The 17,408-nt window shown below is 41.4% G+C and overlaps 1 pseudogene; it reads right to left on the bottom strand.

Annotated features, from left to right (window-relative positions):
* LOC124141842 overlaps nt 1-17,408 on the bottom strand; it is a 54,239-nt pseudogene that overhangs the window by 24,367 nt on the left and 12,464 nt on the right.

The raw sequence follows: 17,408 nt of genomic DNA, 5'->3' as shown, positions 1-17,408 counted from the left end.
GAACGCCTGACGCAGTTCCGCTGCAGTTGTCGGCCTTGGTCGGACGTCATTCAACCGTCATTCATCTCGTCCCACAGGTGCTCAATGGGATTTAAATCGGGACTGAGGGCAGGCCACTGAATGGTTCTGCTGGAGGAAGTCTCAAGATCATGTTGCTCTCGCAGTGTGGGCACGGACGTTATCATGCTGAAACTCGTGATTACGGCAACGTTCGTAATGAGGTATGGCTTGTGGTCTCAAGACTTGATCAATGTACCGAGCTGCTGTGACACCATTGCATCTCCCTGGACCGATGTTCTGGAAGATCACAGGGCCGACCCTCTGTGCAAGACCAATTCCACCCCACACCATGATGCTCGGACCACCCAAAAAGCATCCGAATAACGTTCCACTCTCTCTCTCTCTGCCATCTGCTGTTGAGATCCAGAAACGGTTCTCATCAGAAGACACTTCTCTGTCTCTGTGACTGCTGGTGGCGCCAATGCTGGTGCTGTGTTGCCCACTGAAGACGGTCCCGGCGATGACGTGGTGACAGAATGGGTCCACGGTGTGGCCTGTGACAGTGGAGGTGTCTGCTCGTCAATCATCGACGCGCGATGTCCGCACTAATGTGTCGCTGGTGTGTTCCCGTGGTCTGTCGAGCACTTTCCGCAGTAGTAACAAAGCGATCTTGAAGATGCTGTCGCACAATCTGACGATCCTGACGTCGGGTAGTGACCCTTGGTCTTCCACTACGTGGTCGGTCATCTGTAGTGTTGGTGGTCTGGTATCGTTGCTGGAGCCTGTATATGGTCCTTACAGGGACTTAAAATGCATTGGCTACTTGCCGGGCGGTTTGTCCAGCTTGCAATTGTCCAAGAGCTTGGTGTCGCTGATTTCTTGTCAATCTGGGCATGTAGTAGCAATTCAATAACGAATGAATGTTATCCGATCTGGGTTGATTTTTATAGGGCAAGAAATGTGGGAACGCATGTGCATTTCAATTTGCTCACGTGCATCGGGTTACCATGGCCGTTGCCGTGATGCGTTTGGGCGATCGGTTTTATTGTCATCTGCTTTTTTTTATCATCAAAATTCATTTTTCCGGACAAGGAAATGTTAATTGTTTAGAAAAATACCCAGATATTTAAATGACAACTTTTCATGCAATGTTACTTTTACTTATGTTACGTTTCTTTTGCGGTTCAGTATATTACTGAAAGGTCTGCCTTTGTACTTTCAATACATTACCATCAATATAAATCATCAACAAGTCATATCAATTCATATCATAGTGTTGTTCAGTTCAGTCCTGTCTCACATAAAACCATAAAATATGTACGCATTTAGTTTCCATGCATGTAGGTTGTTACAAAACGTTCATGATGACGTTAAAATCTCCTTTCCTAGAGCTAAAATACTGACTCCTAATAAACAAACCTCCTCAAATTTTCATACAGAGGATCCATCAACAGAAATTGTATTACCAGAAATGTCCGAAATTTGTTTACACAAATAGAACTGTACATTTTCAATACACGTTACATGATGCTACCCCCAAAACTTCAGAGTTTGTTGCTGTATTGTGAATTATAAAGTGTGGCACAATATTCTAAAATGCTTATTTTTCAAAAGTATATTAATTTTATTGGATAATTAAGATTAAGAGTACGAAATTCACATAGTATGTGACTTGTTGTTTTGAGGAGTATTTTATTTTATTTTTTATCCAAACCCAATCAAACTCTACCTTTTGTGATTCCAAACTCTATCTCTTCCAGTTTGTCATCACAGCCTTTGCAGGTCCCGACCTTGACCGTGTACGTGGCAACACTTGAATGTGGGTCATCAAAGCCTTCCCAGAAGGCCCCCATCTCTGAGGAACTGGTGATGTAATCCTTGTCTTTGTCACCAGGTGTGGCAGCTGACTGTACTCCGTCGAAGACGTGGCCAGTAGATGGAGGCGTGGTGTCCACAACCACAGGCCGCGACGAGAACAGTGTGTACAGACCTGCACCGTTGTAGGCCTTGACGAAAATAAACATCGCACTTTAAAAATCATAAATCTTTCTTTTCAGTTACATTAACATAGATGATCCGACTTATAGGTTACAGTTTTGCCAGTGCCTATCATTCCATTGAACAATACATACACTCAATATGGAGTTTTTTTCCATACGGATTTGATATATTTACACCACTCTATATTTCTGGAATATTGATAACTATATTGGACACAGATATACGTATATGCCATATCGAAATGCATGTGGTATGCACTCTCCAATGCATGTACCTTCAGAGAAATATAATATGAATGACCATCCACCAAGATGTTAGATGTATCGAAGTCCAGGCAATCCTGGTCAGTGACAAAGTTGTCTGACACGTCAGCGTACGCAGGTCTGGTACCCATGGAAACAACATATTCCTTTATTCCACTCTCCTCGTCCGAGAACACGTTGGTCCAGCTGTAACAGATGTCATGCAGGGTCATCTTGCAACGTATTGAACTGCAGCCGAATCCCATAAGCCAGGCCCAGGCACTACTTCTACTATACGGTACAACTGTATAGTCTTACAGTAACACTTGCTAGTATGTGAAGTGAACAACGCAATGAAAACAGTTTTGCCTATTTGCCTTCACATCTTCTGGTATAAGTAGTAACTTACGAACTAACCTACTTATGTTATAGCATTTGGTCACATTTTAAAAAAATGTCAGAATTATAAAACTCACTAGCATATATCAAGCCATTAATTCAATGTTACCAGACATGCACCACACGTGATGTGATGTAGCGTCCCTCAAGTTGTACGAGCTGGCCAGTCAAGGCTGGTGCAGTGAAGTCCACAAGGAAACCGTCTGACACAGCCACTGTTGTCATGTTGACAAAATCTGTGGCTAAAATAAGAGCACCATAAGTGATAGAATGGGTGACAAATCATAACTCATCAAATTCCTTAATGCTGTATGACATAGAGGACTCCACGTGTCTGGCATGATGAAAACCGCTGTAAAAGTGGATTCTGTAATTTAATATTAACCATGCATATATAAACTACTGCGCAAAAGAATTTGACCCACAAAATACAAACGTTATCAAAACGTTACTTGGGTGAAAACAGTCGCCGAAACACCGACATCTTATTCAAAACACACTTATGATAGCCGTATGAAATACATCACAATCGAATAATCTTTGTTTCATTGTAGCGACCATCAAATTTTAAAATGCGTGGTTACTTTCTTTTTCCCGGCAGGTTGTATATAAGTTATGTTTTATAATAGATGAATTCAGTTTCTATGCTATATCCATCTTGTAGTACCTTTCACTGAGGCATAGTATGTGTTTCCAGTGTGTAGATGAAGACTGTGTAGTGTATAGTGGTCGACAGATCCAACATTGGTGAACTTGACGACATCCTGCCCTCCAGGAACAGATCCTGGGAAAGTAAACATTCATGGCAGGCCACTGTTATTCAATTTACAATTTGTATTTAAGATGTATTTAAAGTACAGCATATTCTGCTCTATAGTCTGCAAGGCAAACTATGTTGAGAGTATTTATTGACAAATATTTGAGTTAAAGAGGACTTCATACCTAGGGCTACCTGATAATGTGCAATGCCACTCAAATGGGCTATATGTCCCTCTTCTTCGACATCAGTGAAGGCTGACCATTTCATGGCAACGTCTGTTCTGCTAACCTGAAAGACGTAGATTCCATGCAACGAAATTCTGTTGTTAAACATGGATATAGGAGAATACAACAAGAAAACTTGCCATGAATATACATGTATTATGTTGTGGGATCTAATACCTATAAAACCAATACCTGAAAGGATCCGTCTATAAGTCCCTCAACGCTCACTGTCCCCGGTGTTGGTGGTGTGAGGTCGACTGTGATGCCGTCACTGCAGGCGTTCACTTCAGTCAGCTGGGACGTCCACTTCTCGAATGGAGTGTTTTTCTCATCAGCATGTATGCACACATAAAATCTTTTGCCATGCTGTAGGTGAGCCCCATGTGTGAATTCCACGTTGAGGAACTCGTTCACTGATGAGTACGAAATGATAACAGAAAAGATGTGGTCACTGTGTTTTTAATGCAGCTAGTTTACCTCTAGATTTAACCGCGCTTTATTGACATTGGAATCGAACGTGTGGTTCAAATGTTCAGTTTAGCGCACACATATATATACAGGTATCCTATCTCTACATCTCAATTCTGACATGATTAAATAACAAATCGTATTCTTTGGTGTTAGCACATGTCTTTATTGAAGAGGCATGGGTTTAGTCCAGTGTTTGAAATGGGTTGTCGATCTGAATTACGGAATCATCGACAACAGCCTTCAAACAACAGTATGGCGCTGGAAATGCTCAACATTGTTACGCTCCAGGTATTAATTCACGCATGAACGCATGTAGTACGTCAACTCAAAATGTATGGTAGAATCGAATTCAAAATAAAGATTAACTCATCAGTACAATTGTTTAATTATCAGTATAATTGTATAATTATATCACCTGTGTGTCCACACCTGATGACATCTGGCATGCTACAGGGGTCAGTGACGGTCATCAGACTCACTTTCTTGTAGTGAGATGAGGGGTCCACCTGGTCACCTGACACCACTGCCCACGTGTAGTTCCTGTGACGTAGAGTCGGCCACACAGCAGACAGGATGTTCTTGTAGGGGTTGTAATCAACATCATCGTGTTCCCAGTAATTGTTCTGATCTAAACTAATGCTATATCCTATATGTGGTCCTTTCGCTGTGCCTGAATCACAGAGGCGTGGGTTAGTTGCATCCGTTGAAGTCTCAACAATATTGTCAAGAAACGTTGTTGTCAACTGACAAAGTCTTCTATATAGAGGGCGGAAGTCAGAAATCTGACAAGATTTAATAACGCTACATTCATACAATCATGGACTTGAGTATATCTATGCAGTGATCATTTGCACGTGTTTCAATGTTGAAATATAAATAATCTCTATGCGAGATGCGTTATGTTCTCGTCTTCTTCAGGCTTTACTCACCGACAGCATCTACTACGAGCGCAGGTTCAATGTAACGTGGGTCATATGCATTACAATCTCTGACATCTGCCGAAGTTGTTGAATATATTCCAACTGCATTGTGACCCCTGATGGCTAGTCTTCGGCACTTGGTAAAGTCTAGCTGCTTTGGTAGAGTTATCTGAAAACGCATCTGGAAACACACGACTGTCATTAACATGTTACTAAGAAGACACCAACTATATATAATTCTGTGGATAGGATGGTCAAATGTAATATTGACTGTAGGCAAATAGACAACACGAAATGTTCTTCATACGTACGTACCTTTTCCTTGATACTGACAATACTGTTAGCATCCACCTCCTGCCAGTTGATGAGCATTTTGCTGTTGTGACTGTTGTCTGTGAGTCCCCACTCGTATCTGTCCATGACGTCATAGGCTTCTGATAACACCGGTATATCAGGATCCCGGAAACGAGACATCGTTACCTGTATCTAGGAAAATGTGATATAATATAATATACAATCCGTGATTGGGGAGGAATGTTTTTCTTCATGAGCCCAATTCAAGGCTGCCTGCTAATTATTTTTCCACAAACACACACCTTCACGGCATCTAAAATATCATATCAACAAATCTTTAACGACATGATATGTTCAATTCTGTTCTCAAATCAATTAATTACATGCAAATACAACAACAGTAGACTTTGTTGATGATACAACGCTTGCAATTGATATGTTGTGTAGGCTTTGCATTACTTATACAAATATTATGTTACAATCCTGAGTTTAAAAATTTAAACATTATGCATTTGCACATTTAAAGTTTTTTGGCTTTTTTAAAATATTCCATTCCCGGAATTTTCATTTGGAAGGGACGGCGTTAGGGAAATGTTCCAAATTTTATGAGCTCTATGGCTCACGACACACCGATGTTTGTTGCAAATGTCGCTTCGTGAGATACCGTGAAAACAATCTTTGTATGAGTGGGGTCTTCGCGCAAAATACTTTAAATACATACTCCATTTGCCATCATATTTTCTTCAACATTTTATACTTTACCTGTGCCTTTCCCCCTACAGATTCATCGTATGTCAGTGACATGCTTCCAGCTGCTGGAGGATGCGGTAGGACAGTCACACCGTCACTGTGGATAGGCTTAGTACAGACTTTACCAGCACAGAACTTGACTGCAGCCCTATAGGTACGTCCTGCTTCCAGAGATAAATCACCAACCACGAGCCTCCTAGAGGACCCAAGGGGCTCGAAATCTCTCAAGGTGTTCCAGTTATCTGCTAAAGAGTGAATGCAATTATAGTAATTGTTATGGTAAGGATATTATATATTACATTTGATTCATACTAACTAACAAAGGGGGCACGGGTGGCCCAGTCGTCCCATTCGCGATTCGCTGTGCAGAGTTGCGTCCCTTGGGCACGCCGGAAACCTATGATTGTGGGTTCGAATCCCGGTTCCCGTCTAAGACCTGCTTCACTTCGAGCTTTCCTCCCACATTAAGCTGACACGCCGCGATATAAATGTAATACTGTTAAAAGCGGCATAACACCTAACTCACTCACACACTAACTAACAAAACTTCGACTTAGATGTTCTTGCATTCAGCACACAAGGCGGATTAAGTTGTCATGTAAGTATATGATGCCATCCATTGTATCCTAACTTCAAAGTATTCCCGACTTGTACATGCAAGTCTCCAAGCTGTTTGAGGACGATGTGTTCGTATTCACAACGTCTATACAACACTGTGTGTGTTTAGGTTTGCGGTTGTTACTCAGTATTCGATGCAAGACAATGTTCACTTTTGAAACCTTTCTGAAACTTCCGCCGTCGGTTGCAAATGAACATACGTTGGAAGATGTACATGGTCATTAACGTCACTTTCTTTTGCTTGTCTACCTGATTTGGCTAATCGTATTTGCAACCCCCAGCGTACGTCTGGGTAGTTCAGGCTACTGCTATTTCTCCTATTCCAGTTGGCCGCATATGTTGAGGAGGAGATTTGAAACTTCAAATCACGGATACAATCCTGGAATTAATTAATTATAAAGATCCATTATCTCATGTGCAATTAAATACAATGGAAAATGAACTGATACATTTACTAAGTATACTAACACTTATAAGCCTCTTTGCTTTGTTACGCGTACATACCGTTGCGTCCTTTGAATTTAGAACATCATCTTGGCCTGAAAAGAACAGGAAAACTCGTCAGTGCTGATTTACTACGAAAAATGACAAATGGTACAAATTGTTATATAACCTATGGATATTGATGTGATTAATATTGATAGTAATTGGCTGTGCCGAGTTGCGTCAGAAAAGTATGTTCGAATCCCGAATTCTCCTGAATATGTATCAAGGTGTGTCAGAATTAATGCCATGATCGTGTTTTTCCCCAGTAGAGTTCACGACCTGTATCACCCCATGATATAGCTGAACTACAGTTTAAGGCAGCGTTAAACCAAACGTTAACAAAGCTGGACTCATCAGGAAATGTATCAGACCTCGTATACAATAATCATTTGGTAACTGGTAATGTATTCCTATACCAGAATCACTGCATCCCGGCCCGTCTCTGATAGTGACATCTGCGACATCAACATCTGGCCTGATGATCGTCACACCGTCAGAGGACACCGTCACCTCTCCTCCACCAGTAGCAGCCACGACAGTCACAAAATACTTCTGAAAATAAACGAATTGCTAAGCAATACCTATGTACTGGGACATCACTCATAAAATGGTGAAATAGAAACAATTCGTACATGTACATAAACATGGTAACTTCATGTCATACAAACCTGATTTTCGTGCAAATTTAGGTCAAGAAACTGATGTTGTAAGACATTGCCAACGTCCAGTAGACTCTTGACATCTGATGCACGAGGTTGAGATCCAATACCGACTCTGTATGTTACAGTTTCAAGCCCACTGACGAATCCATACCATCTGGCCCTTATGGAACGTTTTGAGATTTGCCTGTCTGTGTCCTGAATACTCTGGAAATAATATTGTTACAAATGTTCATGCGGACCCTATTTTAAGGAACCTTTTTAAGAATACATTACAGTGGGATACAACACAGCCGATTCATTTTCAAATAATTTCAGTTATATTGAGTGATAACAATATCTATCTCCAACGAAGATGATTGTCGTCATTGATAACAGGATACAAATATTCATAAAAGAAGACACGTTGATGCTAATAACATGTGCTCTGAATAAAAAAAGAAACACATACACTTATTCCTAGTAAGGATTCTTCTCCAGATGGAATAACGTCTTCTACTACACCACGTGAAGGCAGCAATACGTGGTGGACGTAGGGTTCAGACACTGCCACTGTGGACAGCCCTACTATGTTGGTGACTCTGACTGACACAAAGTAGGTGTGGCTGTGGTGGAGATCCCAGTGGAGGTCTGTGAGGGCTACAGCTGTACACGTGGGTGGAGACGTCAGTGTACAGCCTCCTCCCGACTGCAGCGCCGTGAAGGGGATGAGTGTCGACTGACCGTCCTTAGATCCTGACATACATAATATAAGTGTAATGGCAGTTTTACAGACTTTTTATATAAATTGATTACTTTTATATAGGTTATGATTGTACATACCGATTGCAACTTCGTATAATGAATACTCGGTATTGATGAATGCTGTCTCATGCCAACGTGCAATCAAGTATTTGCTCCCCAACGTCACGGTCATTGATCCAGAAAATACAGGATACACTGTATGTACAATTACGGGTCCCATAACCTTGAATAGAACAATGACAGTTTAGATGATTCCATTGAAACATAAATGATTACACTTAATATGAGTGAGTGAGTTTATGCTTTACGTCACATCGGAAATATTTCAGCCATATCGTGACGATACAAGTAATATATTAGCAGTAGCTGATGTAGCTTAAATTATGACATATTAATAATTGTTTGTCCTTACGCTGATGGTTGAGGCACCAGCTTTGTTGATGGCCTTGACGGCAATGTAGAACTGTTGCCCCTCACTGAGACGAGGATGGTAGCCCTGGTACTGAGGATGATGATGAGTGGACGTGTAGGGCAGGATATCGGGAGCTGCTTCACCAGAAGGATCTGACATCAACCCCAGCTCGTAGTCATAGATTCCACTCTCTGTGTCACTGCCAGTCCAGTTAACAAAAAGCTGGCAAATGATAAAATACTTACCTGAGAAGAAGTTTACTGATTACAAATAGCTTGTACATAATCAGACTGATCAAACAACCAGCATACAAACAAACAATGTGGTTACTGTACACATATAACACATCATATGACATAAGGTACTCACATGGTGTTCTCTGTAGACGTAGAGTGAGTTGACGAAGGTGGCAGGCAATGCGGGAAGAGATTCACAGTCAGTGTTGTAGAGTTGCATCCCACTTCCGTTGTTGTGACGATGTATTGGAAACAGGGAGAGCCGATTATCATGTGCTGTCGTGGCCTTGGAACTGCAAAGACACCAACAACCATGTGACACACATGTTTGCAGATATAACTAACCACTTTGTACCAACCAAAGACGGTATCTATTTACCTGCAGCTTTTATCGGGAGTGACTACTAGGGTACGTCTTCTGTGGGTGTCGATCAACCACACATCACCTTCGGATGACTTGACCAAGCCCTCCACCACTCTGGAGTCTCTCACTGCCACCTCACTGACACTGGGTGGGGTTGTGTCTACAGTTACTCCGTCAGAACACACAGGGTCGGATGCTTCAAGTGCTCGATTGTAGGCCACCACAGTCACGTGATACTTGCCGACAGAGGGCGCTGTCCAGGAGGCGGATGTGGAATAGGTTTCAGTAACCTGCATTAAAATGATATGGGTATCCTATGTACATGTCAAATATACAAAATACAAGTGAAGATACTAGTTGGTTCTGATGCAAAGACGGATTATGTACCTCCAATGAAGATTTGTCTACTCCAAAATCACTTGCTTGGAAACAGTTGGGGCTAAATACGTATTGGTAGAATTTGACCCCACTCTCTTTGTCAAAAAATCCGTCCCAGTGTGCATGAAGTTGAAGATCGTGCTGAAAGTCCACTTCTGGGTTCCCCAACTGACCATCATGTACAACGCCAGGGTGAGGGGGGCTTGCGTCTATTGTCACCTGGATAAACATGTCGAAGAACATATGAGGAGATAAACATGATCCATGGTGATCAAAGAACATGACAGATCACAGAACAGATAACCATGAATCACATGAAATCTTCCACTCACTTTAAACTCCATCTTTGTTGTAAGTTTGGCGTGGTTTGTTACAGTGACCTCTAGATGGTAGTCAGAGTCGTGAGATCCCTTGCTCTTGACACTAAATATTCCTCCATGTGTGAGACTTCTGTCTACTATGGTGGGTTTTACTTGGAAGTGACGATGGTAGCAGCCTTTGGCTGGCGTGCAGTAACAGTTAGCTCCCCTGGCGGCACCAGCGTAAGTGTTCTTGCAGTCAGCAATACTCTGTATAAAAAAATGAGTACATCAATAATACATCTGTAAGTTTGTAATTTGCGTTTTGAAATATCTAAATATATTTCTACGACAACAAGCAACGTTAAATATGAGTTAACACCAAATTCCAGTGTTTGGGGTGCATAGCTTGGTGTCCACAAATTGCCTCACGTTTGTTTCCCCTTGCGCCGTGATGTGCTGCACTCCATGCACGATGTCTCGACCCCGGTATTAATCTACAATCCGCCATGACACCGCCTCCAGGCCGCTGTGCTCATCGTATGCAACCCATTCCATTCTGTAATTGCAAAGAAATCGTTCCATGTCAACACTTCTTTATTGTTCTTACACATTAGTGCGCAAGTGAGTTTAAAGGGTGTGTATTGCCATGAACAGTATTTTATTGATACCAAGACATTTCAGTTTGATGTGGGAGGAGATTTGTGTTTCTGTGTCCCCCGATTCCCGCTCACAATACTTCATTATTGATACATGAAGATGCGCTGACATTACATTTCTGTGATAGTAATAAAAAGACTTGCGTCATTTGAGTGAATTCCTCTACACCATGAACACTGATGTTGAGTCTGTCTCCTTTGGTGAGCCACATGTTCTCTACGACTGGAGGGGATGTGTCGATATGGACTGTCACACTTTCTTCCTTTACACCCGACTTGATGTCATATGCCCGTACCCAGAAGCGTACAGTGGCCCCATCCACTAGTGAGGGTGTTATAGTTTGTGACTGACTCAGACGCTGGCTGGTGAACACGTTATCAGCTGGTGGACTGTTGAGGGATGATCCTCCTTGGTGGTCGACTTTGTATGACGTCAAGAATCGTGTTACAGCTGTTGAATATGATGTTATGAATTTACAATTAAATGTAAAATGAGTCAGCAGAAATTTACCTTCGACACAATGACAATGTTGGTTGTTGGTTTGTCGTTTAACGCCGCACTCTGCAATATTTCCAGCTATATGACGGCGGTCTGTAAATAATCGAGACTGGACCAGACAAACCAGTGATTGATATCATGAGCATCGATCAACGCAATTGGGATCGATGACATGTATCAACCAAGTCAGCGAGCCTGATCACCCGATCCCGTTAGTCGCCTTTTACGACAAGCATAGTCGCATATTCTGAAGACCTATTCTACCCCGGAATCTTCACGGGTCCACAATGACAATGACAAACGGATGCCATGCCGCGTGAGGGAAACTTTTAGGTGACACATAATGTTGGTTGGAGAATATTTAAAGAGAACCCACCTGTTCTTTTTAAACAAGCATCCGACATACGCCTACCTTGGACATTGTTGATGGCAGCCACACTTCTGACACCCTCGTTGTCATCATAGTCCGAGCCGACACCACCACTGGAAGCCACCCCATGGAGCCACTTGTTGCTGTGATGTACTGTGTTGATGTATCTGTTGGTCCAGTCAACTGTCACTGCTGATGACGTCGTTTGCCACTCTGACGTTGCTGAAGATGCTGTTGTCACACGGAGTTTTTTATTGGCCTGAGTTGTGACAGTCGACGCACCATCATATATCAGGATCCGTCTGGCACTTCTGTGATTACCTGCCTTGTCATAGGCAGATAGGACAACAGAGTACACGCCCGCCGTCGTTAGTGTGTAGCTGTCGGATGTCTGAAATGTAGGTTTCATTCAGTCTACACTGTGCTTCGAAAACAAAACACTTACTCATAAATGCATTTATCACATCACATGTAAGCACCATACCACAACGACAACTCATCTTGTTAATCTTCTTTGCATTTGTATTGCTATCATTATAGAGATTTATGTTAATTCCGCCAATCTTTTGCTGCTTTAAATAAATGCATCAAACAAGATAAATCCCTCACCGATGAGCTGGTCAAAGTGGTAGTGTCAACCCGACGTTTATCTCTGAGTTCATCCCCAACAGCTCTGAGTTCATACACCTCCCTCACAAAGTGGTCAACACCTGCATCAGCATCTACCCAGCCACTCCAGCGGAGGTTCACAGTTGGCTGAAACAATTCGCGGAATTACACTTTTGTAAAACAGTAAGATGTGAGCACATCTACATGCTGAGGAAACCTTGTCCCTTATACACATGTACTTACAGTCTTTATAACATTGGGAGCAGTCAACATGCTGCCAACACAGGCAGTAGAACCAGTACAGTGATAGGGGTCCACGAGGTCTATGGTCATAGTAAAGATGTGGGTCTGTGTAGCACCGATATAGTAGTGGGTTGCCAGGGTCTTAGTCTCCTTGTTCCGGACATTAACATACCCTCCATTACTTGTTGCGTAAGAGAAATCGATACTGAAATACAAAATCTCAGTTATTATAATAAAACGGATTGAAGTAAGTGTATGGATGAATGTTGTAATCACCTCCATCTGCAATAGTCAAGTACTATCACGGCCGCCAGTAAACAATCGAGTCTCAATCAGACAAACCAGTGAGCATAGATACCACGACATTGGTATAATCGATGACATGCGACCAACCAAATCGCAGAACCTGGACACAGCACCCATTTATTGTCGACTCCTGAAACAAGGATAAGTAACTGGGGTCTCTTCATTGCTGAACCCTCAACATAGAAAATATACATTATGATGCTTATGTTACTGATATTGGTAATTAGTGAACATGGTGTGGATAATGATGAAATATTCAATATCTCAAATATTCAATGAACAAATAGTGTGAGCAATGTAACCCATGTAAGCATATACAACATTTACTTCAGCAACTGATAATGCTAACAACTGTAGCCACTCAAAAAGCACCAACACCTTCACAGCATGTGTCTATTTGGATATATAATATTTTACAAACTCAAACTAATAAATTTCAAAGTACACCTTCAGGGGAAGTCCCTTCGAGAAAGCCCCTTATGCATTACTTATGTAGCAAGGTTAACATTTTCTTGTGATTCAACGACAAAACATTTACCTGTTATTTATGCACACATTTTCTATTCTTAACTTTCAGTATATTAAAAGCTGCAGTTATACCATCTACAAACACACACGTTAAAGCAACCGTACTTTTAGTAATATTGTTGTCATGGAAGACATAACAAGTGCAATGCATCAGGGCTTCCAAAACATTCGAAAAAACGAAACCATCAGAATGTTATTCTTTCACGGATTTTTCACTTTATTAACCATGCAGTTTGAGTATGATTACGTCATTCTATAAACATATGATTTAATCTTAAACATAAAACGTCAACGCCATAGAATAACCAGTCTCGATTATCGGATGAAACAGATTCGGTTGGACGTAAAATCAGTGAGGACACCAGGTGTTCGCCCAAAGGGTAAGCATGTCCTCTACCAGTAAGGCAAAGGTTTGTATGTTGCCTGACACCACACAGAAGTTGGTTCGTTTTCCAACACAGTGGGTGGCATCCTGTAATGTGTCGAACTCTAAACAGTTTCCCGCTATGTACAAACGTTTTCTTGCGTCTCCTATACTCGCAGGGCTCTGTGTTGAAAGGCTACAAGCAGTAAACATTTCTGTAAACACCAGGTTTCAGTTATCATTATTGATAATATTCAGAAATTTATATTATAAGAAAGTTGTTTCACGAATTTTTCATTTGATAAGCCATCTGTTCTGAATATAAAGCCACCGTCATTCTATCAACATTTCATGTAAAAACCTTTCGATACAGATTATGTACAAAACCGATTTCTGAATAAATTCCTCTCCCCGTACTCACACGTCTCTGTGTTGGAAGGGTACAGGTAGAACAGACGTCCCTGGTGAGGTTCCTTCACAGGTGTACAGGTCTGTGTCCGGGCTGCTTCTGCTGACTCCTCCACAGGTTACTACTTTAGTGGAGACAACACCTCCACCTAGATACACCAACAGAATAATACAATCAGAAACGTGTGCGTTGGGACTTCCCAGAGCAGGAGATAAATCCAAAAACATATCGGGGAGGGGAAAGCGGGGGGAGGGGAAAATGGGGGGACGGTGCGAGGTGGACGAAGTGAAGGGGCAGCTGAAACAGTGGTCAGTGACGTCACTGTATTCATCGGGAAAGACGTCCAATAGCAACCTGATTTTCATTACTGTTCAAATTCATAAGCAGTGACATATTTTCCATTGCATAGTCTCTTTTGTTGATGGTGGTGGTGGTGAAATGGGGTTTAACGTCGCGTCCAAGATTATTGCACTTATATAGCGACGTTCTTTTGTTGGACAAGTAGTAGTTAATCTACGAACAGATGTTTTCACTCTGTATTGTTTTTTGGAGAGAAATGATCCTATGTTTTGTGATCTCCGACAAACCTCTCTTTAGTTTGAATGTAGCAGAAGCACTGACAATGCCCACTCTAAAGCCTTCAATGAAACGATGTCTGGCAGGAGGAACTGTTCTGTACGCGACTGTAAACTTGTAGTACATGCTGGATGGGGAGTTGATGTTGGACCAGCTGGTGGACTGAGATGGACCACTGTTGATGTTGGGAGGTGCCTCTGTCACGTCCCCGTTGCTAGCGGTCAGTCTTAGAATGTTAAAGTTGATCATGGGCCTTGTTGTTACTGTAAATATACATGTGCAAATATGGGAATATCTTCCCTCATCTATAACGACACTAATGTAATAATCTATCTTGCTACCAACCTCCAATTTCTTTGGTATTTACAAAGCCACTAAAGAAACGATAGAGATGAAATCATATGAAGCACATTAGTCATTCCATGGAGTGTCAGCAAGGTCTTACTTGTCTGACAGTGTTTCCCTGTGAATCCACTGGAGCAGGCACAGTTGCTGGCGTACTCGTTCCTGCAGGTTCCGGGATAACACCAGGTGCTGTCACTCCGCCAGGAACACGCCTCTGTACATAAACATGTAGGATTTATGACTGACTTTAGAATGTTTCATTAATAAACAAACAGCCTCGTAGATGTGCTTCATGTGATGCATTGAAGCCACGGCATGGCATGTACTCCCTGAATCAAGATTTCGGGTCACAGGAAGCCACATTTGCCTGATATCCAGCGGCATAAAACCATTTTTAGTGAGTCACTTACGTTAATTGGGTAGGATGCCGTTTATTTGACAGGTCGGCACTGCACATTGTAATTACAGGATACAATACCACATAGATAAAAGTATATACAGGTTATAGAGTTTGATTTTAAATGATCGATTCATGAGAATTCGCGCTGTGCAGATCAACAAGTTTCGGACATGTTTCATTATAACACAAATAGAACCTAAATTTAAAAGTTAACCCCTAAAATTTGTTTCTGTTTCTAAATACTGGTTTCATATAACAGTGTACATATTGTTTACTCGTTATTCGTCGACTGCAACTTACGTATGCATTTTTTGTTGTCAGAAGATGCCACATATGCCCTGTGTCCTGCCTGCTCCGACACGACCCCCTCACAGCGACTACACACCTGGTTGCTGATGGTGGTGCATGTCTCAAGTGGGCAGTTATTGATTTTCGTGCACACTGGAGACAGGAATAGCATAATCATCACATGTGTGGTGCTGTTTAGACAATGGTAAGGCAGACATGCTATGACTTTGCATTTTAGGCAATGTAATTCTTAAACGGTTATTCAAATATGCCAGATAGTTAAACTGATCGGAAGATCCTTTATGAATGGATAGGGTAAACCTGTACATACTTACTTCTGCATCGTTCATTACTTGGGAAAAAGCCATCATTACAGTTGCCACAGATCCGAGGGGAAATACAGGTCCCTCCACTCCTGTACTGTGTCCTGCCGTTTCTGTTGACGATGTGCGATGTCCTGTAGTTGATGTTGCAAGCATCGGGGTTGATCTGATTGTCACATATAGCTGTAATATGCAATTGGAGGTTAATAGTAAATTGTTTGTTGAACATGTTGATGTATGTTCATCAGAAATATGAGATAGGATGTTTTGTAATATGTGGTTAGCTAGGATCAGAAGAAGTGAATTCATGTTACTTGCCTATATTGCATTTGTGAAACCTAGCACAAATATATTTGCACATGGCCATCGGCATTTTGTTCACAATACACACGACCAGTCCAAACTCTGTTGCCGAACCTATGCAAGTCATCAAGAGTGATTGCAATTACATTTATGTCACGCAGCTTAGTCCACGCAGTATGATTCACTCACCATGGGGACAACCCATGCCCCATGTTGATCTGTACCCGGTCCTGCACTTAAAACGCTTGTCTTGGCTTTTTCTGGAAGTAAAAATGTGTATGTTTAGATGCATGTGCATTTTGCTGTAAACATACGTATGTTCAACTGGTGTGTAAAATTAGTATGTAAGTGTAAAGAGTGTTGATGTCTAATGCTTTAATATTCTGATGTAGTAATTGTTTAGAATCTGTTTTAGTAACTACAAATCTGTATGAAGATTTCCGTGTGTCATGGAGGTGTGCTGTGATTAATGTTTTATGCCAAGAAGAACTATCAAACATTTAACAAGGAGAACCAGTCAGATAAGGAAGATAAAGCTAAGTCATTCAGATATTCAGGAAACAACCACTGTATAATAATAATAATAATAATAATAATAATAATAATAATAATAATAATAATAATAATAATAGAGCTTAACAATGAAGTTGTTTACCTGTATTTTGTGCACCGACCCCACTTCCAAAATCTACACTTCACTGTGTAACGCGATGACCTGTACGTTGTAATCGTTTCTACATTTTCACTGAAAGGAAAGTGAGACTTGATGTTATCTTTAAATCTTCGCCTCGAACATACGTTCACTATCTTTGGTGTGAATTTCCCACTAATACGTGATCAATTAAGTAAATAGTTCGATTCGTCTAAGAACAACGCTCGTACTTTCAATGTGCAATTCGAGTTCATGTATACAACATCTGCATGAAAAA

This window comes from Haliotis rufescens, unplaced genomic scaffold, assembly GCF_023055435.1.
Source record: "Haliotis rufescens isolate VD_foot unplaced genomic scaffold, xgHalRufe1.0.p SCAF_7, whole genome shotgun sequence".
Taxonomy (NCBI): Eukaryota; Metazoa; Mollusca; class Gastropoda; order Lepetellida; family Haliotidae; genus Haliotis; species Haliotis rufescens.
This window is presented reverse-complemented; position numbering and strand designations above follow the sequence as displayed.